At 41.7% G+C, this 25,327-nt stretch overlaps 1 long non-coding RNA gene across 1 annotated transcript in view; it reads left to right on the top strand.

The window, feature by feature from the left end:
• The first annotated feature begins 1,896 nt into the window (after positions 1 to 1,896).
• The window catches only part of LOC148150617 (uncharacterized), a 126,769-nt gene continuing 103,338 nt past the window's right edge, over positions 1,897 to 25,327 (top strand). The window contains exons 1-2 of the long non-coding RNA XR_015753744.1: positions 1,897 to 2,168; positions 24,914 to 25,017. This is a non-coding gene — a long non-coding RNA (uncharacterized LOC148150617). The remainder of the gene's footprint in view (positions 2,169 to 24,913; positions 25,018 to 25,327) is intronic.

The following is a 25,327-nucleotide window of genomic DNA, read 5'->3' as shown; positions in this document are numbered from 1 at the left end:
GAGAGGGGGAATGGGGAGGAGGTGACAGGGGAGGGGGGAGTGCAGGGAGAAGGGGATCTGGGGAGAGGGAAGGGGGAGACAGGGGGAGAGGGAGGAGGGGGAAATGGGGTGGGGAGAGCGGGAATGGGGAGGTGGGTATCGGGGAGGGAGGGATTGAGGAGGGTGATGGGAGGGAGGGGGAGGGGGAGAAGGGACAGGGTAGCGTAGAGGGAGGGTGTCAGGGAGGGAGCAAATGGGGGAGAGGAGAGAGGGGGAGATGGGGAGGGGGGATCGGGGAGGGTGATGGGGAGAGAGGGAGACAGAGGGGAGGGGGAGAGGGGACGGGGGGACATGGAGGAGTGGGTGAAATAGAGTTGGGGAGAGGGGGAATTGGAGAGGACGGAATGGAGGGATAGAGGATGGGAGAGAGGGGATGGGGTGAGAGGGAGATAAGAGGGTCGGGGGATGGAGGGAGGGGGGATGAGGGGGTTGGGAGGGGACTGGGGATGGGGGAGAGAGGTCAGGGGGAGATGGGTCGGGGGATAGAGTGAGAGAGGGACAAGGGTGCCGAGGATACAGAGGGAGGGGGGACTGGATGAGAGGGGGACGAGGGGGTTGGGAGGGGGTGGGGACAAGGGAGAGGGGGACAGAGGGAGGGGGGTCAAAGGGAGGGGCGACAGGGGAGGGGGCGAAGGGAGAGGAGATGGGGAGAGTGGGACAGGGAGAGAGAGATAGGGGAATGGGGTCAGTGGGGGAGAGCAGGTGGGGGAGAGCAGATGGGGGAGAGGGGGATGGGAGAGAGGGGGATAGGGAGAGGGGGATGTGGAGGGGGACGGGGAGAGCGGGACCGAGAAAGGGGGACGGAGAGAGGGGGGAGAGGGGGCGACGGGGGGAGAGGGGGACGGGGGACGGGGGGGGACGGGGGACGGGGGGGGAGGGGGACGGGGGGGAGGGGGATGGGGGTGAGGGGGCCAGAGGGAGAGGGGGCCAGAGGGAGAGGGGGACAGAGGGAGAGGGGGACAGAGGGAGAGGGGACCAGAGGGAGAGGGGGACAGAGGGAGAGGGGGACAGAAGGAGAGGGGACCAGAGGGAGTGGGGGGCGGATGGAGAGGAGATGGGGAGAGGCGGTCAGGGAGAGGTGGATTGGGGAATGGAGGAGAGGGGGAGGGGGGGATGGGGAGAGGGGGACAGAGGGAGAGGGGGTCAGGGAGAGGTGGATTGGTGAATGGGGAAGAGGGGAGTGGAAGGGGAGAAGGGATGGGGAGAGAAAGGAGGGGAAGGGTGTAAGGGAAGAGGAGGAAGGAAGGAAAGGGGTGAAGGGGTCTGGGGATGGTGTGGGAGAGGAGGGGGATTAAGGGAGAGGGGATGGGAGGGAAAGATAGGGGACTGGGAGAGAGGGAGAAGGGGATGAGGGGAGGAGTGTACTGGCTCGGAGAGAAAGAGGGGGTTGAGGAGGAGAGAGGGGGTGGTGGTAGGAGGGAGTTGGGGTGGGAGGGGGTTGAGGTGGGTGTAGTGGAAAGGAGGAGGTGAGAAAGGGAAGTAAGTGGGAGAGAGGGTGCGAGGGTTCGGAAAGAAGGACAGGGGAGGGTGTGAAGGGGGAGAGGGTGCGAAGAGAAAAACGAGATGGGTGGCGAGGGAGGGGAGGGGGATGGGCGCAGAAAGTAGGGGAATGGAGTGGATGGAGGTGAGGGTGGAGAGCGAGGCAGAGAGGGGTAGAAGGGAAAGGGGTGGAGGAGGGGGAGAGGGCGTGAAGGAAGGAGAAAACGTGAGGAGGGTTCAGGCTGGGGAGAGGTGGCGGGAAAGGGAGGGATAAGTGGGGAGGGTGAGAGAAGGGTGTCGTGAGGGTGGCGGGAATGTGAAAGATGGGTGAGGGAGAGCGAATGAGCGAGTGAGGAGCTGGTGGGACACTGCCCCAATCCTCACAAACCGCTGAGAGGTTGCGAATGATCGCAATGAATGACAGTGCACAGCCAGTCTGGAGAAATGGTCAAAGACACGGTGCCCAGTTACACAGAACAAGAGCGAGTTCCTGTGTCATCGCTGTCCAGAGTGTAAAACTGACTCACACGCCTTTTTGCTTAATTGCACATTCCCCCCTCCATTTGGGAACAGATCAAAATAAACATCGGAGAAAGTCGGGCGTTGGTCGAGCGCAACAGGGACCGGAGGAGAAGGTGTGCCCACATTGGGTGAGGTTTGAGGGACAGCGAGGGGATGGAGGGGAACGGGGAGCTGCTAAAGGGCAAAGGGCGGGAGGACGGGCGGCTTTAACGAGGCTGAGGTCGAGTTTTTAAAAAAATCGAGCAGGGCGTGGCAGGAAAAAAAAAGTGGGTGGGGTGGCAAGATACATACGGACGGAAAGAAGATCTTATCAAATCACCGAACTTTCAAATGGCAAGCTCAGGACTTTAAAATCGGGAGAGAAAAACGCACAAAGCGGGGACTTGATTTCAAAAGTCTGACAGAGGAACATCGCAGTCACTCTCGTGCTATCCCAAATAAGAGGCGAGTGCGGTCTCTTTACGAAATTAAAGTACCGTAGGGGTTGGAAATCTGCCAGTAAACATCTCAAGCCGGTCAGGCAGCCCCCGTGGAAGGGGCAGGGGGATGAATTAACATTGCAGGTCAAACAACCTTCTTCAGGAGCTATGTCTGTTTTCATGTTTTGGTTTGTTAAGGCTGGTGGCTCAGCGGCCCAGATCTACTGCAAAGGGCTGTTCATTGTACCAGTGGCATGGACTCTGAAAAAGCCTCCGAGTTCGAGCAGGACACTTCAGATGGTTCTGACTCAGTTACTTGACTTAGCAGCCAGGAAAACCTAAAGGAACTGCTCTAACTCTTGGCTAGCTATAAAAATGACCCCCATCCTTATCAATGATCTTCCATAGACCAAACCCTACACGGACCCAATGCAACATCCCCACCTCCCCAGAGCTGAAAATCCAACCCCCAGCCCCAGCCCCAGACCTGACAAAGTGACAGTCCACAGACCTGACTCCCGCCGCCCAATTCCCGGTTCGATCCATCACATATCTAGCAGTTTAGACAGCTACCCATCTATCCAATACCTGTACCCCTACCCACCTGGCACCCTTACCTCTCACCCATCTGCTGCCTGTAACCCATTTGACATCCTAATCCCCCAATTTCTCCTACTACTTTACCCTTGCAATCATCTGCTACTTGGTCCTCGAGTCAGCTGCTATCATACTACTTTCTGGATCAGTGGTGCTGGAAGAGCACAGCAGTTCAGGCAGCATCCAACGAGCAGCGAAATCGACGTTTCGGGCAAAAGCCCTTCATCAGGAATAAAGGCAGTGAGCCTGAAGGGTGGAGCTACACCAGCCACCTTGCATTGTAACCGCTCACTTCCCACCTGCCACCTGTATCTTTCACCAACCTATTATCCTGCTGAGAATTCCAAAGTTCAAGGTATGGTTTGAAAAATGGTAGCTTGTGTGTAAAAAACTGGGTTTTACAATCGCTGCAAGGAAAGTGGATATGCAGTCATGGAGAAGAATATAAGTAAGAATGGTAATTTTAAAAATCTATGTACTGGAGGCTGAGCATGTGGCTGACCTTTGTTTAAGTAGCAATAATGTGCCATGATGGATGTAGTCTGGGTCCCAGCAGACAAGCCAGTATGTATTGGTAGCCAGTCAACAGCCCAGATAAATGGAGATGTTCTGAAGCAGAATGGACATCCAGCTGTAAAACAACTTGCCAATATATTATGGAAGAAGCCACAAGGAAAGGAAAGGTGCACAATAATTGAATACGATTGAGTCTATTGGTGTTGAACTTTAAGAAGTTGGACCACAGAGAATGGCATGTGCAAATAAAGTCAAAATATGAAGATTGTGCATATGGGAAAATAGAGCTGATTGAGATCCATACATAGAGAAATGAAAAAAAACCCCACATCTTTGAGGATGGAGGCAAATAATTTCAAAATCTGGTTGGGGAAAGGGAATCACAGAATGTTGGCATAGAGAGATGATATAGGAATGGAACTTGCATTTAAATTTGATGCGGGTAGAAGGCATTCAGATAAGTTGAGCTGAAATTCTTTGTCCTATCTGGTTTACACCTATCACAGTTACAGCATGAGCATAATAGAAGGCCAGGATTACTGCCGAGGAATAAAATGTGCTTAAGCAAGGTGAGAAAGGAAAGAAAAAAAACATATGTTGGTCTAACCACTTTTGTAGGATGAAAACTATAGTGATGGAACACTGAAGCAAAACTTGAGCTGATTAGATTTATAAAGTATTTCTGACATTTCCTGAATTTAACAGATTTCTTTTTGACAGAGTAACTAAGGTGGTATACAGAAAGATGCCTGTGCATGATTTCGATGTGAAGTTTCAGATATTTGATAAGGGTCTTCACAACAAACCATTAGCCAAAATTAAAGCTCATGAAATTGAAGACAAATTATTGACCTGGTTAAATGGTAGAAGTCAAAGGGTAGCAATTATTAGCATGTTTTCAAGTTACAAAGAAGTGGGTGGTGTCCCACCAGATTATGTTTTTACATCTTGACATGTTTGGAACAATTGAGATTTAAGACTCCGTGAACACAGATTACCGGAATGGAATAGTCACGTACAAATACATTTTTTTAAAAAAAGTTAATTTATGTTCACCATTATAACTGGAGGGGTAAAATATAAAGGAAAAAAAGTTTTCTTCTGGTTGTGGAATATCCTGGTTGGACCACATCTGGATTAATGTATTTAATATTACACATCACACCTTAGAAAAGATATATTAGTCTCTGACTGCACAGCTCCAAATATTAGATTATGAAAATAGCTGACACAGATTAGTCTTTATTCCCTGTAATATAGAAGTTTAAAGGGTGGTTTGGTTGAAGAGTTTAGGAATTTGAAAAGAATTGAAGGGGGAGATATTGCTGCGGGTGGTAGTCTCTGGGCTGAAGCAACATGATTATAAAACCAGACTTTGGTTATTCAGGAAATAATTTAGAGAGCACTTCTTACTCTCTAAATAGAAGTGTAAGGATTTTCCCACATAAAGTTGCTAATTTTGTTACTAATGTTAAATCAGATACATTAGATTTGCTCGCCAGTTGTAGAGACGCACAGTGGATGGAGTTAAAATACAGATCTGGTATGAACACATTGAATGGTTGATAAGCTAATGCTACTCCTGTAATAATTCCTATATGACAGAAATTGGCAATTTGCCTTTTACATGGGAATTTGTAAAGTGCAGAATTTCTGGCCTCTTATCGTATTCAAATTTAATCGCTTCACCATTGGTGGTTGTGCTTTCACCTGACTCCACCCAAAGTCTGGACTTCCTTCTTTAAACTTCTCTGCTTTAAAACGTTCTTTAAAAACTACCTCTTTCCCAGTGTCAAAGTTTGCTTAACACCCCTGTGAAGTATATTCTGTCAAAGGCACAGTATAAGTAACAAGTTGTAGTTATTGCATAGCTGTAATAAGGACAACTGCAACAAGGAATGGGGACACATTTGTAGAGAATTCCTGTTCCCTTGCCCTCACAAGGAGGCATGGTAACTTTAAAGCTGAGACCCTGAATGACAAGAGGCATACTGGGCACAATGGGAATCACATTGAAATTCAGATCCCCAAATACCTTTAGTAAGTCATCTGGTAGAGATTTATAAAAATATTCATAGTAAAATTGATATGCTCAAAACAATTGAATCATCTCATCTCCACCTTCCAGGACATTCCATTCCTTCGAAGGACCCATCTCCATCCTATGCCATTCCACCTTGTCCATGAAATTCCTCTCATTCATTCCATCTTTTCTATATCAGTACTTCTATGCCTTAACTGACTGCTGTTATTCTCATTATACAACCCTAAATTTCCATGATCCCTTCTCCTACTCAACCTATTCTATTTCCATGCCATTGCAATCATTCCATTTCTCTCATGCCATTTCAACTTCCCGTTCCATCCTTCCCATATCCTCTTTCCATACCATCCCATCTCTTCCATTCCATTCTTGTCATGCCACCCTTCCCATGCCATCCCTTCCATCCAATCACCTCTCTTGCATGACATGCCTGTCCTAAAACCCCCTTTCCATGCCATTCACCCAATTCTCTTCCTATTACCATCATCATCCCTTTAACTTTAACATCCCCTTACCTTTCCCTTTTATACTACACTACTGTTCAGAGCACTGCCACAAAGTATTTGCAGCCATATGAGCATCACATGCCAGTCATTTGCATGCACCAAGTGCTCTTGTGTGCTCCGGTTCTGCCACTAAATTAACCTCCAATAAATCAGAAAAATGCTTTCTGACAAATAAACCACAAATGTATTTTTATTATAATATTTATAGAATATTATAGGTTGCAGAGGGATAGTAAATATTTTCTGGACATATCCTCTCAAGTCCTGAAAGCATTGGCTTAATTTCCCAGCAGTATCGAGGGTCAGTACCCAAGATTTGATTGCAGTGGTTTTGGCATATGACGGCCCCAGGCTAGTTAGGTGTTCTCCCTTGACTCACATACCTCAGTGGGGTCAGTGCTGCAGGGTCTGGCAGACATAAATGGACCATGGAATTTAAATGCCATTGTAATTTGCGATTATGTTCGTGACAGACACACACCAACCCACCTGCGTGTTACCCACAGGCATTTTTGTAAACAAGTAGGAGCATGCTTTTGAACTAGCCAAATATTCACTATAGTATGAATATTACATTTGTCATTCAGAAAATGAAATGTCAGACACACCTACGTTTAAGAACAAAGTGAAATTCATATACTTTCCTTCGGCTTGTTTTTGCAAAGTATGTGAACACCTACAAGAAAGAGAAGATCTGGACATTGAACACAAAACAAAAACTTGCAAAAAGTAGAAAATGGTGGCACATCATTGCACTGACATTTTAACAAGGCGTTTCATCTCCTTCAAGATAAGATGCAGACACAACATCAAGTACATGATGAAATGTATATGATATTTTTGTGCCATGTGGCACTAACGTTGTGTTTATTTTTGTATCACTTGCGAGTCTGAAATTCTACAAAATTTATTATCACAGGTAAGATTGCTGGAAATAAATGACTAAATAATCATTAATAGTAAAGTTCAGTTTTCTTATGCCATCTAATATACGTGCAAGTTTCACATAGATTAACAACCCTCTTTATCGGTGAATGGATTTTTCTTTAATAAATCCAGAGGTATAGGAACAGTTGACAAAAGCTAAGGTTTTGGATTTCACAGCCAATGATGCCTACATCCCTTGAATGAATCATAGAAAAACTTCTGCCTATAGTACACTGGAGTTTAGGCAGCTAAAACTGCATGGTTACAAACACTTATCATCGGTAAGCTTCTATTACTTGTCCACTACACCAAGATCACCTAATTCATAGCATACTGAATCACAGAGTTGTTTGATCTTGGATTCTATCAATGAGCTAGGCTATCATCTCAGTCACCCACATGTGGGACTGCGAAGGGCTAATACCCCAAACATCGATTCTCCTGCTCCTCAGATACTGCCTGACCGGCTGTGTTTTTCCAGCACTACACTCGTGACAGTAGCATAGTCACATACAACCATGTATATCAAGGGTAAACAAGACATTTGGTGCTACAATAACAATTTACATTTTATACAATGTCTTTAATGTAGTAACACATTTCAAGGGCCTCACAAGAATGTCATGAAACAGTATGACACGGAGCTGCTTAAGATAATATTCAGATAAATGATCAAAATTTAGGTAAAGAGTTATGTTTTAAGAAACAGCTTAAAGAGAGAGAGAGAGATTTAGAGAGGTAGAGAGCTTTAGGAAGGGATTTCTAGATCTATGATCGAGGCAACTGAAAACCGCAATTGCTGTAATGGTGGAATAATTAAAATAGTGAATATACCAGATGCCAAAATTGGAAGAGCACAGGCAATTCAGCATTATACAAGAGAGGATATTACGCAAAGGGCAAAAGTAAGGCTATGGACTGATTTGAAAACAATTGATATGATCAGTGGAAAGATAAAGACTAACAAAATCTCTCCTATCCAACTGTGATTTCTTCAGTTGGCGTTGTCAACTTCAGGTTTTGGATCACAGAATCCCATAACAGAGGATAACTCAGTTTCAGTTTTGCATTACAAGGGTGGTTTTTTTACTATCTTAGCCCCAAATGTCCCACAATTTACACTATCTCTTAAGTGGATAATCTTTCTTTGAGGGAGAAAAGTTCAATTTCATATCTGCATTGTAAACATAGTTAGATATTTAGGAACTAAAGTCTAAATAAAAAGGCAAAAAAAAAATGTACATTCCAGGCTGCAGATGTATTTTGTGACAGTATTCTGGAAGCACTTTCTCAGATGGACATTTGAGTTCTCTTGTTTTCAAGGCTGAAATGCACGATGCACTGAGATTGCGAGAGGTGTGTCTGAAAGTGTAGTGATTAGAACCAGGCTGACCTCGTTGACTATGAGGTTATTGATTGGGGTTGTTAATCTGGTTCAATCAGGAAAACCCTGGTTGACCAATATAATCAGGAGATTGGCACCTCATGGTTGTCTCTCTGTTTCTGTTGTGTATTGTTATTGCTGTACTATATTTTGTATAACTATGCATAAAAATATATAATCAGGAGATTTAGAGTCTCCTCAGTTTAGAGCACTAACTCGGTGCTGGCTGGTGCTACTGTCAGTGTGCTCCTGAGGAGAAGAGTTTCTTTGCCTTTTTCCCTTCTTGTTTAGGGAAGAAATTTGTCACTTTTTTGTTTGGGAAGAAAGAAGAAAAAAAAGAAAAAATATAATCAGGAGATCAGCACCTTATGGTCGTGTCTCTGTTTCTCTTGTGTACTGTTACTGTTGTACTGTATTTTGTATAACCATGAATAAAAATTGTATGATCATGAGATTAGAAACTCCTCAGTTCAGGTGACTGACTCCGAGCTGGCTGGCCACAGCCAGTGTATTGTGCACAAGCAACTAAAGGGTGACTTGGTGATGCGATGCTGGCCTCTGTGCAGAAAGCGAACCACACCAGATATTACTTGTGAATCAACTTGCTAGATCCATGGGAATGAGTTTAGCAGCATCCCTTAATTAACTTTGAGAAGAAGGGAGAAGCTATCAGGCAGGAAATGATCAGAAGAGAAGAACAAAGGGAAAGGTAACATCATGATTCAGGTGATCAGGAGAGGGCTCAGTCAGAGTCAACAATTTACTTTGGATCTGCAGTGGAACTCCTGCTCTATCCAGACCCAAATTCAGGTAGTTTTTTTTAAAAATGCATACTTTTTTTGTTAGCAATCTGCCATGCTTTTCCAGAACCACTCTAATCTTGACTAACACCATAAGGCCTCCAAGTTTATTCATTTTTGAGGTGAAAGTGAGGACTACAGATGCTGGAGATCAGAGTCAAGATTAGAGTGGTTCTGGAAAAGCATGGCAGGTCAGGTGCATCCGAGGAGCAGGAAAATCGACATATTGGGCCTGAATTCCTGATGAAGGGCCCCAGCCCGAAGCGTCGATTTTCATTCTCCTCAGATGCTGCCTGACCTGCTGTGCTTTTCCAGCACCATTCTAATCTTGACTCTAATCTGCCGTACCCACTTTCGCCTTATGGTGTTAGTCTCCAGTTCATAAGGTATAGGTGTTTCTATGCTTTCTGGTGCTGCTGTTTCTGTCTCTATCTTCAGCCAGAATTTAAAGATTAAAAAAGGAGGCCAACATGGCTTCCCTATCATGTGGTTTCTCTAAATGTAGTGTTGGAGATTTTATTGGTTATCACAACCCGGAAGAACAACAATGCTCTGGGGTATTGAGAGAATCCTGCCAGTTTTGAATTCACAATCCAAGTCAGAAGACCCTTTTTTAGTATCATTATCATGTATTTAAAAAATAAAAGATTTCACACTGAATACATGCTTTAAAAGTTATGAATATGACATGCCTTTACTAATTATGACAAGGCTACATAAATGCATGTCAGTGTCTTATACTACTTGAAGGAAGGAAACTGCAGACAAGCATTCAATGTCAATGGAATATTCAAAGAGTCTAAAGCCTTTTGCAGGTGCTGGCCCTAGTTATAGATACTGAAACCTTTACCAATATATGCTGTGTCATACATTTCTGTGATAGAACCTGCATCCAACCTTTGTTGGATTCCAATGTCCCCATTGTACATCTGGAAAGCATTGGGTCATCAATACATATCCTGGCCTTTTTCTCTATCTTTAAGCTTTTCTTTCATTAGTTCTCATGTTAGTGGACTACAGAACAGTGCGAGAATGATTTAAGGGGAGACCAGCCATGGTATCCTTCATTTAGTGTCAGGAATCAGCCTTTTAGCCCTAAAGTTTGTTTGATGAGATCATTGCACCCACCTTCCTGCCTTTGCTCTGGTTACCAAAATTCTATGAATTTTCACTTTAAACTAAATGGCATTAATTGCCATTTTCAGAAGAGTGTTTCAACTACCACGCCTTGCATGTGGAAATGTTGCCTAACATCACTTCTGAAAAGCTTGCCATTAATTACACACGGTGCTCCCCCTCCCAACCTTGCCCACTTCTCTCCCACCAATTGTAGCCTCCCAATAAATGGATAGAATTTAGAAATTGCTCGAGTAACTCAGCATGTCTGGCAACATCTGTGGAGAGAAAGTAGAGTCAACATTTTGGGTCCAGTGACCTTTCTTCATAACTGGATGAACATAGTGTCTGTCTGACATTCTGCTTCCCTTAATATCTTGAAAATTTCCATCAAATCATCACTCATTCTTTTAAATTCAAGGAAGTGTTAACTCAGTTTGTGTAATTTCACTTCATAATTTAACACTTGATGTACAAGTATTACTGTGGTGATTCAGTGTTACATTCCCTTCATAGCTAAAATATCTTCCCTAAGATGTGGTTCCCAGTGTAATTATACTGTGGATGTGTTTGAAAAGGGGCTGCACACAGCTAGGGTTTTCCTTCTATTTGTTGGTATTTTCTTGTTCAGGAATATTGTTATACATGTCTGGAGCAGGTAGAGCTTGAACCTGGGTCTACTGGCTAAGAAGTAGGGACACTACCACTGTGCCACAGGGGCCCACTGACATACTTGTTCTGTAGATACAAAGAACAGTATTCCATTTTTCATAGACCAATACAGCATGGAAATAGACCCTTCAGTCCAACTAGTCCTCACTGACCTTGTTCCTAAATTAAACTAGTCCTAATTGCCTATAATCTTTTGATGCTTTTCTACATTTGTTCATTACATTTTTAGTAATCTTCGTACCCAGACACTCAAGTCTCTTTGGATCTTCATGGTTTCCAGTTTTTCATTATGTAGAACTAAAGTGGATGGCCTCATGGTTGTTTATATTGAAATCCATTTGTCTCAGTTTTGCACATTCCCTTAATCTATTAATATTTACATCTTTATGTTTCCATCTACACTACGTACAATATTATCTCTGCATCACCAGCAAATTTGGATATATGGCATTTTCTTCCATCATATAAGGTGCTAATAAAAACACTGGCCTGAATTTTCCAATGACCAGACAAACGTCATTCTGGCATAGGTGAAAGGTATACATTTGGATCCTGGGGAGTCCCCATCATAACAGATGCTGAGGGAATTTCCTGGGAAATTCAAAGTTCCACTGGATAATTCCTCTACCCCGGAACCCTCTGAAAGTCTTCATTTAAATCAGAGTTTTTGGAAGTTTCTGTAAAATAAAATAGTTACTCAGAATAGTTGGCAATTAGCTGCACAGTCTAGGTTCTAAGTAATTACAGTATTAAACCATCCCATACATAGCACACACACTATAAACTACACCACCCCCAGACCACTCACACCCCTCACATCCAGCCTGGACACCACCCACTAAGGGTTCATCATCCTGAATATGGAACCCTCTCCTCCCACCATGGAACCTGACCCACCACACAGACTCTAATACACCTCACCCTGGGAACTGACAAAACAACTGCTGCCCTTTGCAACTGAATTTGACCAGAGCCTGACCCAACCCCTAGGAAATCCCACTTAGATTGCCCGAACCTAGTTCTACCGCAAATCCAGCCCTCAACCCACTCCCCCACCACCCAACCCCTGCCTGACCCAACACCCATATTCTGCTTCCCCCCCCCCCCCCCCCCCCTCCCCACACACACATTGCTGCTGCAGAACAAGCCCCCAAATTTCAAATCCCAACCCGTGCTATTGCAATGGGCCTGACACACATACCACATCCGACACCCACCCTCTCCTCCCCACCTCTGCACCCCATCCTGACCTAATCTAAACACTGCATCACTCACCTGGCACCCTTGTCACTCTGCACCCTGGCACCCTACTCACTTGCCAGTCTCCCCTTTCCCAGTTGGTGTCCTACCAACCAGGCAACTCATCTCCTATCCATCTGGCGACCTCCATACCTGGCACTTTACTCAGCTGGCACCCTACCCACATAGCACATTACCCATCTGCCCACTCTGCTTACCTGGCACCTAACACATTTATTTCACTACCTTCTCAGCAAACAAACATCCAACTTCCCTACTTACAGTTTGACAGCAGTTGGCTAAGTGGCTGTTAACCTTGAAGTGTCAGAATACGGCACTGACTGCTGTGAAAAGGGGAGTGTGGTGTGCCTTCATCTGACAGTTTTGCCCAATGAAGGAACTCTCATATGGGAAATACTGCTTCGCCTCTCTGAGGGGGTCCTGAGCAGGATTTCCTCTCATAAACATGGATGTCCCATCTTTTATTTAAGAAAATGAGGTGGAGTGGTAGTCTCATTCAGATCAGCATGAATTTGCTCTCCTCTGAAATCAGGCACAGTGAGTAGTTGAACGTTCTGGGACACTACTAGTCAAATTCCTCCATTAGAGGACCTGCCTGTCCTGTGTTGATGAATACTGTGCTCCATTATTGTTTCACAGAGTCAGATTTAACCCATTTTATTATCCTTACCATTATCTCTACTTTCTGTCTCTTGCGGCTCTGCTAATTTGCTCATAATTTACCTTCAGTTCCATGGGTTACATATTCTGCTGACAGCCTCTTATTGAAGCCTTCTGGAGGTCCAGATAAATACCATCCAGATACATCCCCCTACTGCTGTTTATTACTTTAGTCACCTGCACACAAAAAGAGTAATCAATGGCATGACTTCCTGTTTTAAAATTTATGCTGTCTTTCTCCTGATGTTGACATTGAATGTCCCAAAATATAGCAAACTGTAGTCGATGTGAATCAGGGAAACTTTCCACAGGTTGGAATCACATTTTAGTTAAAGGAAGGAAGCTTCAGCATAGCTCTGTATGAGCTCCACAATATAGTTTCCAGCAGTCTTCAGCTGCTTCATTCATGACCATTCCGACCTTTGACTTTCTGACTTCAGTCATAATTTCCAGTACCATTTGTGACTCCTCAGATTCTGAAGCCATCCATGTCCATATGCAGCAAGACATAGACAGCATTCAGGGTCTGATATGTGATAAGCAACATTCATGGCAGGGAAGTGCCAGAGATGGGCCATTTCCAATAAGAGAGAACCATATCATTACTGCTTGATGTTCAATGGCATTATCATCTGTGGATGCACCACTATCAACAACTTGGGCGTTGCCCAAATTGAGCTGGACCAATCAGATAAATACTGTAGTTATAGGAGCAGGTCAGATGCTGGGAATCTGCAGTGTGTAAATCCCCTTCTGATTTCCCAAAGCCTGTCCACCATCTAACAGTTACACGTCAGGAGGGTGATTGTATTCTCTACTTGTCTGAATGAATGCAGCTCCAAAACACTCGAGCTTCACCACCATTCAAGATGAAGAAATCCATTTGATTGGTACTTGATCCACATTTTCAATATTCAGTCCCTCTGCACCATTAATGCACAGTGGCAGCAGCGTGTGCTAGGTACACTGCTGCAATTGACCCAGGCCCCTCTGATAGCTGTGTCTAAATCTGTGACCTCATACACCCTGAAGGACAAAGGCAGGTGCATAGAACATCATGACTTGCAAGTTTTCCTCCATGCCACATACCTAGAACTATATTTCGGTTCCTCCATTCTCTCTGTGTCAAAGTCAAGAACTTCCTTTCTAACAGCATTGTGAGTTTATATGCCCAACATGGACTGTAGCAGTTCAAGAAAGGCAATTAAAGATTAACAGTAAGTACCCACTGCCTATTAAAGATACTTTTTAAAAAAGGGACACCACAACCTACAAGTTCCTCTCTACCCACATACAATCATGACTTGAACCATTGAAGAGCCTTCAAGCTCCATTGCCAAAGTGCACATTCTTAACCAAGACAGAAATCAAAAGGACCATGCAGAGATGTTGCCTGAATTCTGAAGAAAGATTCGCAACCAAAATGTTAACTTACCTTCTCCCTCATTGGTTGCTGGCTGACTTGCTGAGTATTTCTTAATTGTTTGTTTTTGTTTCATATTTCTGGTGTGTGTAATATTTTGCTTTTTATCCACTCTGTTTGCTTTTGATCTATTAGAAGCAGCAGTTATATCCCAGAAAACATCTGCGCACTCTCAATTTAAGCCAAAAAACTAGATTTCATATGAGCAATTTTATATAACAATATTTTCCAGAAGTTCAAGAAGGAAGTACAGAATTTAAAGTCTGACTTCGTTTCCTCAGTTTTTGGCCAGATAACATTTTCCCTGGTGGTTGTTTCCAGTGAATATCTTGTGCTGTATCTGGCAGACAAAATAAATCTTCTTGCTATCTTATATCCTGAACAGAAAGAACTAGACTGTCATCCTCACCTCCTGGGTACAGCTACAGAAGAAAACATAAGAACTTTGATGTCATTCAGGGCAGAGCATTTTGGAATTTTATTACCATGATTAATATCAACTTCATTTGTTCAGCGTGGCTGCAATAAATTGAATTAATAGGATGTACTGCAGCAACCAATCAGGGTTACTTCAAAGGCACCTTCATTTCCAGGTTCTTTACCCCTAGCAAAACCTGTTTTGCGAGTTAAGGGAGTTCAGAGTAGGACAATCAGATTTAGCTTATGGTAAAACATGCCTGCTCCTTGTAAATCCAATAAGATCTATTTTAAAGGGACTCTGCATCATTGTCTTCTGTGTTGTTTTCCGAGACCCTCTTGCTGTTAGTCAGCTTTCTTTCAGCAATTAACTTTCATGTTTTCGACACTCTCCTTAATTTCTCTTGTAACAGTGCCTGACTGTTCCTCAATGGTGTCTGACTTCATTACTACTTTAAATTATTGGTCGAAGAGGACCAGTTGGGGACTGCCTATTGTGTCCTTGTACTTCTCTTTTGCAAATGGTCATTGTGACTTGGTGGTTGTTGCCTTTTTCAGTTTCAGGTGGATCTTGCTGAATTCTGTTCAACTGGTGCATTCATTAGAGCATTGGAAAATTATTTAAATATAAACAATGTTCAGTGGCATGGGGAAAAGGCACCGGAACAGGGCAGTAAGTCACAATTCTCACTTGGAAAGCCATTTCAGACATGTTGGGCCAAACGGCATTCTTCTGCATTGTAGCACGTCTGTGATTCTGTGAAGTTAAGATGATGGTCCAATCTTATATTGACATGTGGACAAATCTGGACATCTTGTAGGGATATCCTTCATCTACCACTGATGTATGTATAGCCAATCTTATTCAGGCTGTTACTATCTCAAGACCTTCATATAATTTTGTGCATGTCCTTGTGTTTGAAATAAGGTATTCACAATGTTGAGCCCACTGGTGTTGTACAAGGCAAGCAGAGATTTGTTTTTTTCTGTTATCCATAGTCATTGACCCATGGGACCAAGTGTATTGTTCAATCCTTGCCATTTGCCATCAAGGTTGCAGATCATTAATTTAATATCATAATTGGGTGCCTCACTTAGCATGTCCTATATTGATGGTAAAATTATTTTTTTCTCCTCCTCTGCATATACCTATGGTGGAGATATTTATACAACAGTGACTTTGGCGTGCTGGTGTGGAATCTGGTAGTAATGATGTAATAGTTTACTGGCTTCCATCCAACTGACACTTAAGCTGAGCTTTTGATGTGTGTGGAGTGGTGAGAAGTGCAGAAGACTGAAGAAAAATGTGAATAAGAGTTTCAGGCAAGATAAGTAAGGCTGGATAGAATTAAAAAGGAGGGAATCATGCGAAGTAGGAAACCAGAGCAACTGGAAGATGCTGCAGAATATCATATGGGAAGTGATTGGCATTAGAAGCAACAACATTTCACCTAATTATAGGCAAGAACAGTAGGGTGTTAATGATAGATGAGGGGGAAGAGGCAAGCTGGGTCCAGCACTTTCAAGAGATCCTTTACTATCTCAGACCTAGTTCCAACTTTGAGTTCATTGAAAAAAATCATGTGAATCTCTACGTTAAGGCTATGTAATTATGTATCAGTTATTTTGAAGAAACAAATGCTTGCTGTTAACTTAGTTAAAAATCACACAACACCAGGTTATACTCCATGATTTGGAAGTGCTAGGTACTGTGCTGTTGAGGCAACTTAATGCTTATTTCGTTGTGGCTTTACGTTTTAATGAAAGGTTAATCATTATATTTTTTTCTAATTCTGCTTTGTGTGAGTCCAAATACTGTATAAACCAACATGAAATAGAAAATATTGTTAATATGTGACGGCTTCACCTAAGTTGGTTAGAATGAAAGGAGTTTCTGTAAACTACAAGTAGTTTCTGAAAGTCAAAACAGGCCTTTGAGAAAATCTCTCAAAAAATGTTATTGTGCCTGGAATACAAAAATCTTTGAACAAAAATCTAACAACTGATCAAGCACCATTTGCCTCACATGGCACAGAATCTGCAGACTGCAAATTAGACTTATGAACCATCTCAGTACCCACCAAACTGGAGTGGAAGCAAGGTATGCTTGATCCTGAGGACCACTTAAGAGAAGAGTAAATATGAAAGGAACAACTAATCTTAATGATCTCCCAAACTAAAGCTGTTATCAGTAGAATTAGAATAACAGCACCCACAAAATCAATTGTCTTTAGGTTGCTTTCTATTAAATTACACCAGATTCAAATATCAGTCAGAATAGACACAGATTTGCAAAACCTATCAGGAGTAATGCTATATCATAAATGTCTTCAATCCTCTTACATCAGAAAAATGTTTTGGCATTCTTAATATCATGTTGCAACATTTTCCTGTCAAATAGATTCTTAACTATTCCAGATGAATTCAGATTAAACTAATTGCAGTTATCATTATTTAAGGACAGAGGATAATTTCTGTCATGTTGCCTTTATCACCTTTGGTAACATTCAGTTAAAATAATTACATTTCACATTAGTTTTTTGATTGACTTTAATTGCTGTTAAATACAGATGAACCTTACAAAAAGAAATGTAATCATTCAACTAATGACCTTAGCAATTCAAATGGTAAGCAAAAAGAAAACTAATGTTTAATCCCATCAAAAGCATGTACTATATTCTTTCACCACTACCATTTGGAAAGAAAGGGCAACAGATGTTTGGGAACACCGCCACCTGCAAGTTTCCCTCCAAGCCCCTCACCATCCTGACTTGGAAATGTAGCAGTATTCCTTCAGTGTTGTTGGGTCTAAGCCCTGTAACTTCCTACCTAACAGCACTGTGGTCTGCCTACAGCAAATAGACCACAGTGATTCAAGAAGGGAGCTCACTAGCAACTTACCAAGGGCAATGAGGGATGGGTAATATATGCTGGTCCAGCTAATGAAGCCCTCAGCTGATGAATTAATGACTTTTAAAAATGGTCAGATTGTGTAAATATTTGTTCAATTCCTTGTTTCTTTGTTTACTTCAATCTAGAAACAAGTAAGTTTTGACAATGTATGCACTGTCCAGATGCACTCTGAAAATGGAGGAGTTAAATTCTGTGCGCAATATACTGCTTTGAGCTTTTATGGAAAATTTTTATCTGGGCTCACAAAAGTTTGACTTGTGAACTTTCACAGCTCACAAATTGTACAAACAATCTAAATGTGACTTCATGACCCATTTTTGTACTTTCACACCAGATTCAGGTTTACAATGAGCTATGTCGGAGTGTGTGCTTGCTGAGGCAAACCAGCCAGAAGGCCCCCACTACGTTTTCCAGACAAGCATCTCTAATTCCTGCAGCATTTAAAGACACCTTTTATCCCACATATCGCAGAAGAACATAAAAAGTAGGAGTACGATTAGACCATGTGGCCCTCCAAGCCTATCCTGACATTCAATAATATCTTCCCTGGCCTCAACACTTCTTTCATGCCAGCTCCTCATAGCCATCAAGTCCCCAATATTTAAAAATCTGTCTAGTATCTCTTTAGTTCCTTTCAGTAATTTAGTCTCCACAACTCTCTGGGGTAGAGATTTCCAGACGTTCATCACTCTCTTGGAGAATCCATTTCTGCACATTTTAGTTTTAAAAGAAGTGCCCCCTTATTCTGTAACTTTGTCCCCAAGTTTGAGATATTCTACTAGTGGAAACATCTTTTTGATATCTACTCTGTCAAACCACGCCTCAACCCCCCCACCCCAGGATCTTATAATATTAAACCTCATTCTTCTCAACTTTAATGAAAAAAGACTTAACTTGTTTAGTCACTTTTATATTGCAACCCCTTCATCGCAGAATGTCTTTTGAACAGTTTCCAATGCCAGTTTGTCCTTTTTTCATTTATAGTGATCAAAATTGTACACAGTACTCCAGGTGTGGCCTCAGCAGCACTCTGAACTGTTGTTACAAAACTTCTCTATTTTTAAATCTCAGCTCTGAGCAATGAAGACCAAAATTGCATTTGCCTTCACTGTTACCTACTGCACCTGTATTCTATCATTTTATGTTTCATGCACAAGAACACCTAGATCCCTCTATGCCGGATGTTTTTTGTAAGTAATAGTCAGTCTTCTAATTCTTCATACCAAAGTACATGACCTCGCACTTTTCAACATTAAGCTCCATCTGCAAATTTTTGATAACTCACTCACATCCCATTGCAAATTCCTTATGTCCTAATCACAGCGTGCTTTCCAATCTATATTGTATCATCAGCAAATATGGATATGTTACACATTACCCCATCTTCCAAGTCATTACTATTGACAATAAATGATTGATCTTTAATTGACTGGTCCTATGGCACTCCACTAGCTATGTCTTTCTAACCTGAAAAACACCTATTAATCCTAACTCTCTGTCTTATATGTGTGAACCATTCTGCATTCCATGCTAATACAATTTTTTAAAAATGTGGCATCATAGTTAATGCCCTTTGGAAATCCAAAGACGACACATCTGCCAATTTCCCTTTATCATCTTTGTTTGATACATCTTGAAAGAACTCTACCAAATTAGTCCGAAATGACTTCCCTTTCACAAGTCAATGTTGTCTGTTTTTGTTTGCATTAAGCTTTTCTAAACGTCCTGCTATTTCTCCCTTAATAATGGGTATGGGCATTTTCCAAAAAAATAGATGTTGAGGTAACTGGTGTTCCTCCTTTCTCTTGCCCTCTTTACTTGAACAGGAGGGTCGCACTGGTGGTTTTCCAATCTGCTAGAACCCTTATGGAATCCTGTGAGGTCTGAAATATTTAACCAATGTCTCCACTATCTACGCAGGCACATCCTTTAAAACTCTTGGGTGCAGGTCACCAGATCTCACTGAGTTGGCAGAAGTGTGTACTGCAGATTCTAGAGATTAGAGTCAAAATTAGAGTGGTGCTGGAAAAGCACAGCAGGTCAGGCAGCATCCGAGGAGCAGGAAAAATCGACATTTCGCCCGAAACGTCGATTTTTCCTGCTGCTCGGATGCTGCCTGGCCTGCTGTGCTTTTCTAGCACCACTCAGATCTCGATGACTTCTCTGGCTTTTGTCCTATTAGTTTGTCAAATATGTTGTCATTCATGGTCGAAACTGTTCTAAGATCTTTCCTCCTATTAGCACTTTGCTATCTGCTATCTTTGGGATGCTTATAGTGCCCTCCACCATGAAACTAAATGCAAAATACTGCTTTGAATTACCAATCATTTTCCCGTTCCCTGTTATTAATTCCCCAATTGAATCCTCCAGGGCTCCCACACTTTAGCTATTTTCTTTATTTTTATATATCTGTAGAATATGCTGTTTGTTTTTATATTTAGTTCATAATATATATAAAATATTATATTTTTCTCTCGTAATTTTTCTACCTTTATTGACTTTTTAATTATCTTCCGCAGGTTCTTAAAAAAATTCCAACATTCTGTTTATCTCTTGTTCTTACCACTTTGCGTGTCTTAATTTTTGATTGCATTGCTTCATCACCACTGCCTGCTTGACTGCAGTTGTTAACCACTGATGATTCATCCATCTCATCAACTCTTTGTTTGTGGTTGGAATAACTTTTTGCCAAGCATTATGAAATAACAATTTTTAACCCAAGTTGCCCTCCCTCTGAATTTGTAATTTGATAAATTATCCCCTGCTGGATCATTAACAATGGGATCTCTTCAGACACCCTGATGCACTCTTCAAATTTGTCTTGTATGTTATTCTTCATCTGTATTCTGCAGTCAACATGCAGAATAAAATTACCCATGACAATTGTAATGCTCTTCCACACCTCCATTCTTTTCTGATTTATAGTTTGTCCTACAGTGAAGCAACTTTACGGAGGATACAGAGAACTCCCACCAGTGATTTCTTTCCTATTCCTACTCCTTACTTCTATGTAAGCTGATTGCACATCATGATTTGTTTTATCTCTAACACAAATCAGCACTGCACTGACACAGTCCTTTATTAGCCAAGCTCTCCTATCTCTATACTCATCTTTCCAGACAATACCTTTGATTGTCGATCACATTTCATTAATTATCTTGGTATGAAATATTTATAAAGTGAATTTTTTAACTGAAATCTTAAGCTGTAATGACTGAAATGACTTGACTAATGAAGAGATACAAAGAAGACATGTGCTTTATTTCTGTGACACCATACTTTGGCTCTTGGAGTTAGAAACAGGTTGAAGGAGCTCTCTGCTGTTGGTTTTTATCTCCCACTGTTACTACCCTTCTCACACAGATCCGTTCTTCTCTTTACAAAGCTGCTGTCCCTGCACTTTCTAATGCTATTTGAGAAGCTGCTGACCCTCCACTCTTCCCCACTCTTTATGAAGCTGCAATTGCCTTTCTCTTCCATACCCTAAATGCACTGCTGCAATTCTTCAAGGCTCCTTAAACAACACCTTCTCAGCTCATCACCTGGCGCTGCATTGAAACCGTCTCATTAGTATTTCACTGTTACTGGGTAAAAATCCTGGAATTCCCTTGCTTGCAGCACTGCTGATGTAGCTACACAATGGACTGCAATTGTTCAAACAGTTGGCTCATCATCACTGTCTCAAATGCAAGTAGGGATGGAAAATGAATGCTGGCCCACTCAGCGATGCCCACATCCTGTGAAAGAAAATTGCTGAAAATCTGCATTAGAGCTGTATTTTTCCCAATGTCCAGCTGTGGTAAGACAGTGAAGAGTTTTCTACTGAATTCCAAGAAAGCCTGTGTGTATAGATTTTGAAAGGAAGTTGCAGCAGATCCATTCAATCATAAGATATAACTGAGCTGATAACTCACAACTCCACTTTCCTGCCTTTTTCCTGGTCAGTGGCAATTTCACATTAGTAGGTTTTAGAACCATTCCATCTCAAACCTACCAAAAGGAAAAGAATACAGTTCATGAATTGATTCACATTATTTGCATAGCACATTCACTTTTGCCTTCTTTAATATTAATAATCATCTTTGTGAATTATCATTTTATTACATGAAAACCTCATTGGTAGTTCTAAGATTGGATGTGAAAAACTCAAAATAAAATTTAGAAATTTGTTTTTATTTATTCACAGTTGTTATAAATACATATTTATGTTTTTGAACTGCGTGAAAAATTTGAAGGTGTAGAACTATTTGGACACTTTCTAGATTGAAAAGGATTTTTACCATGTGATTTCTTGACGAGTGAGGTCAACCTTTTAATGTGTGCTGTAAGCTACATGCTGTTTACTGGAAGTTAAAGAACTTTGGAGAAAAGACAAGCAAAACTTTTATATTGATAATGGATTAGATTTATGGCTCTTCATTGCTGGAAAAACTGGCTTTGGAAAAATTACTACAATAGGCCTCTGTGCTGGAGGTTGTCTAACTACCTCTTCTGGCATTAAGTTCTGTTTTTGACAATAGACAATAGGTGCAGGCGCAGGCCATTCAGCCCTTCGAGCCAGCACCACCATTCATTATGATCATGGCTGATCATCCACAATCAGTAGTTCCTGCCTTATCCCCTAATCCTTGATTCCACTAACTTTAAGAGCTGAATCCATCTCTTTCTTGAAAGTATCCAGAGACTTGGCCTCGACTGCCTTCTGGGGCAGAGCATTCCATATATCCACCACTCTCTGGGTGAAGAAGTTTCTCCTCAACTCTGGTCTAAATGGCCGACCCCTTATTTTTAAACTGTGTCCTCTGGTTCTCGACTCACCCATCAGCGGAAACACGCCTCCTGCCTCCAGAGTGTCCAGTACATCTCAATCAGATTCCTTCTCATCCTTCTAAACTCAAGTGTTACAAGCCCAGTCACTCCCATCTTTCAACATATGATAGTCCCGCCATTCCGGGAATTGACCTCATGAACCAACGCTGCACTCCCTCAATAGCCAGAATGTATTTCCTCAAATTTTCACAAAGTTAGATGCCATAGGAAGAAAATCCTGGCGGCTGCAAATGTTTTTTTCTCTCTCTCTCAGTAGCCGTTCTTGGGGACATGATATAGTTTCAAAAAAATCAATATTTCTGATGACCTTATAAGACCTGAAAAACTAATAATCACATTCCAAAAATTATACCCAGCTTGATTTCAATTTGAACTGAAGATTTTCTATCAGTCTACAGCAGTTAGCATTTGATTTCATCAGCAAGAAACCCTGTGGATGATGATTTGATGAAGCATTTAATTCTTTCCACTGTTCTCAGTCTCTTGGCCAAAAAGGATTTAAAAAAAATCTCTGCAGAGTTTATTGTCTTCAGTGTTATGTGAATGTGTCTTTTTGGAAAAGTGGATACCGTTTTTCTTCCAGATTATAGCTTACAAATTAACCAGTTACGTTACTTCTTTTAAAAGTGAGTTTTACCTTAAAAAGCATTGGATTATTTGGATTTTGTTAAACCCGGTGTAAGTCTCTTTTATTCTGATTAACAGTATAAACGGGACACAATTAACCATTTTGGTGTTAAGAGTAAGTGGGTCTTCTTCTGAATAGCAGGCAGTGATGAGTGGGGTACTGCAGAGATTTGTACTAGGATCCCCACTATTCATAATATTTAGATGAGGGTACTAAATCTCAAAATTTGGATGGAAGAATGAGCTACGAGGAGGATGCAGAAATGTTGCAGTGATGTGGACAGTTAGTGTGCAAGTACATGGCAGATGCAGTATAATGTGGATAAACATGAGGTTATCCATTTTGATAACAAAAACAGCAAGGTAGATTATTATTTGAATGGTCATAATTTGAGAGAGGGGAATGTTCAATGACACCTGGAGGCCCTCATGGACCAGTTGCTGACAGTAATTGCATAGGGACAGCAGGCAATAAAGAAGGCAAATGGTATGTTGGCTTTCATAGCAAGAGGATTTGAGTACTTGAACAAGGATGTCTTGCTGCAATTATACTGGTCTTTGGTGAGGCCACACCTGGAATATTGAATGCAGTTTTGACCTTCTTAACGAGGAAGAATGTTCTTGTTATAGAGGGAGAGCAGCGGAGGTTTACCAAAGTGATTCCTGGGTTGACAGGACTGATGTATAAGGAGAAATTGAGTCAGTTCAGATTGTATTCACTGGAGTATAAAAGAATGAGAGCGGCTCCCATAGAGAACTGTAAAATTCTAACAGGACGAGATGGGTTAGATGCAGGAACAATGAAATATCCCAGAATCAGGGGTCATATTTTAAAGATAAGAGGTAAATCTTTTAGGACTAAGATAAGGAGAAATTTCTTCATCCAGAGAAGGGTGAGCCTGTAGAATTCACTACCACAGAAAGTGGTTGAGGCTAAAGCATGATGTGTTTTCGAGAAGAAGGCAATGTCGCAATGTAGCTAATGCAATATAGAGGGAGAGTGGGATTAGGGTATTGACCGTACTGAATCATAGAGCAGGTTTGAGGGGTTGAATTGCCTACTCCTGCTCCTGTCTTCTATGTTTCTATGTAATCAAAACATTTATAATGTTACTGCAACTGGTGGTGTGGTGGGTCTTGATTACTAGCATTTTCCTTCTTGCACAGTCTCACTATACCTGTGAATTGGTGCATAATATCCAATTCTCTGTGATTATGACAGTAATTTAGTTGGAGCTTCCTAACCATGCAGAGGGTTTGTGAATATTCTTTGAAACCCACATAACTAAGATTGTTTTGATTTGCATTTTGGAAAATAGATTTTTCCCATCTTTTCACAAGCAAGTAAAATAGCAGTTCCTCAAAAGCTGATGATTCCCCACTTCACAACTAATGAAGAATACCAGCATCAAACGCCAGGAACTTTATTACTGTTTGGGCAGACAATTACCTGCTTATACAAAAATAGACATTATTAAACAATAACAGATTTCTGATGAAAACCAGACAGTGGCCCGCTTGTTATCTGGCACAAGACAGCTTATCTAGCCACAGGCTAAATTTAAAAGACTTTCAACTTTGATGAGGTAAAAGCGATCAACCCCATCATTCAATTATGGTCACTTTTCAACTTATGACTGCAGGGCATTCTCAAATGGCTGGTTGGCAGTAAAATAATTTAGTGATTGACTTAAATGAGGATGAGGTTCTCTGTGAATTTTCTTTTGTTTTAAAATGACTTGTTTCTCTTTTACACCTTTAGAGTGGACTGATAGCTGGATTCTCTTTCTGATTGGAACTGTTGAGTAACAAAATACTGTGAACAAAAAAATTATAGGAAGTAGAAGAAAGCTTTTACAAATGTTGGTGAGTGTATTTATGTGATATCTATTGGTGATCAGCAGAGGAAAGTCCTGCATTCCTGCTAAAACTTTCCACAAATCTATTCTAATTTTAATTTCATGTTTTCTTTGCAGTGTATATGTTGTTATTATTGGCAGTTCAAAGTAATGTTTTTGAGAAAGGCATAGATGTTATGCTTTAGTACACTTAGAAACCAAACAAGTTAACACTTCCTGGGCAGAACCATGGCACCAAGGATGACTTTCTTTCAGTCGGGTGTTGTGGTCCTGAGGTGACTAAACAGTCCAGTGCTGGATCCGCACACGCTGCCACA

The sequence above is a fragment of the Chiloscyllium plagiosum genome, unplaced genomic scaffold (assembly GCF_037043375.1).
Source record: "Chiloscyllium plagiosum isolate Xiang-an unplaced genomic scaffold, Cpla_swu_hap1 HiC_scaffold_3, whole genome shotgun sequence".
Taxonomy (NCBI): Eukaryota; Metazoa; Chordata; class Chondrichthyes; order Orectolobiformes; family Hemiscylliidae; genus Chiloscyllium; species Chiloscyllium plagiosum.
This window is presented reverse-complemented; position numbering and strand designations above follow the sequence as displayed.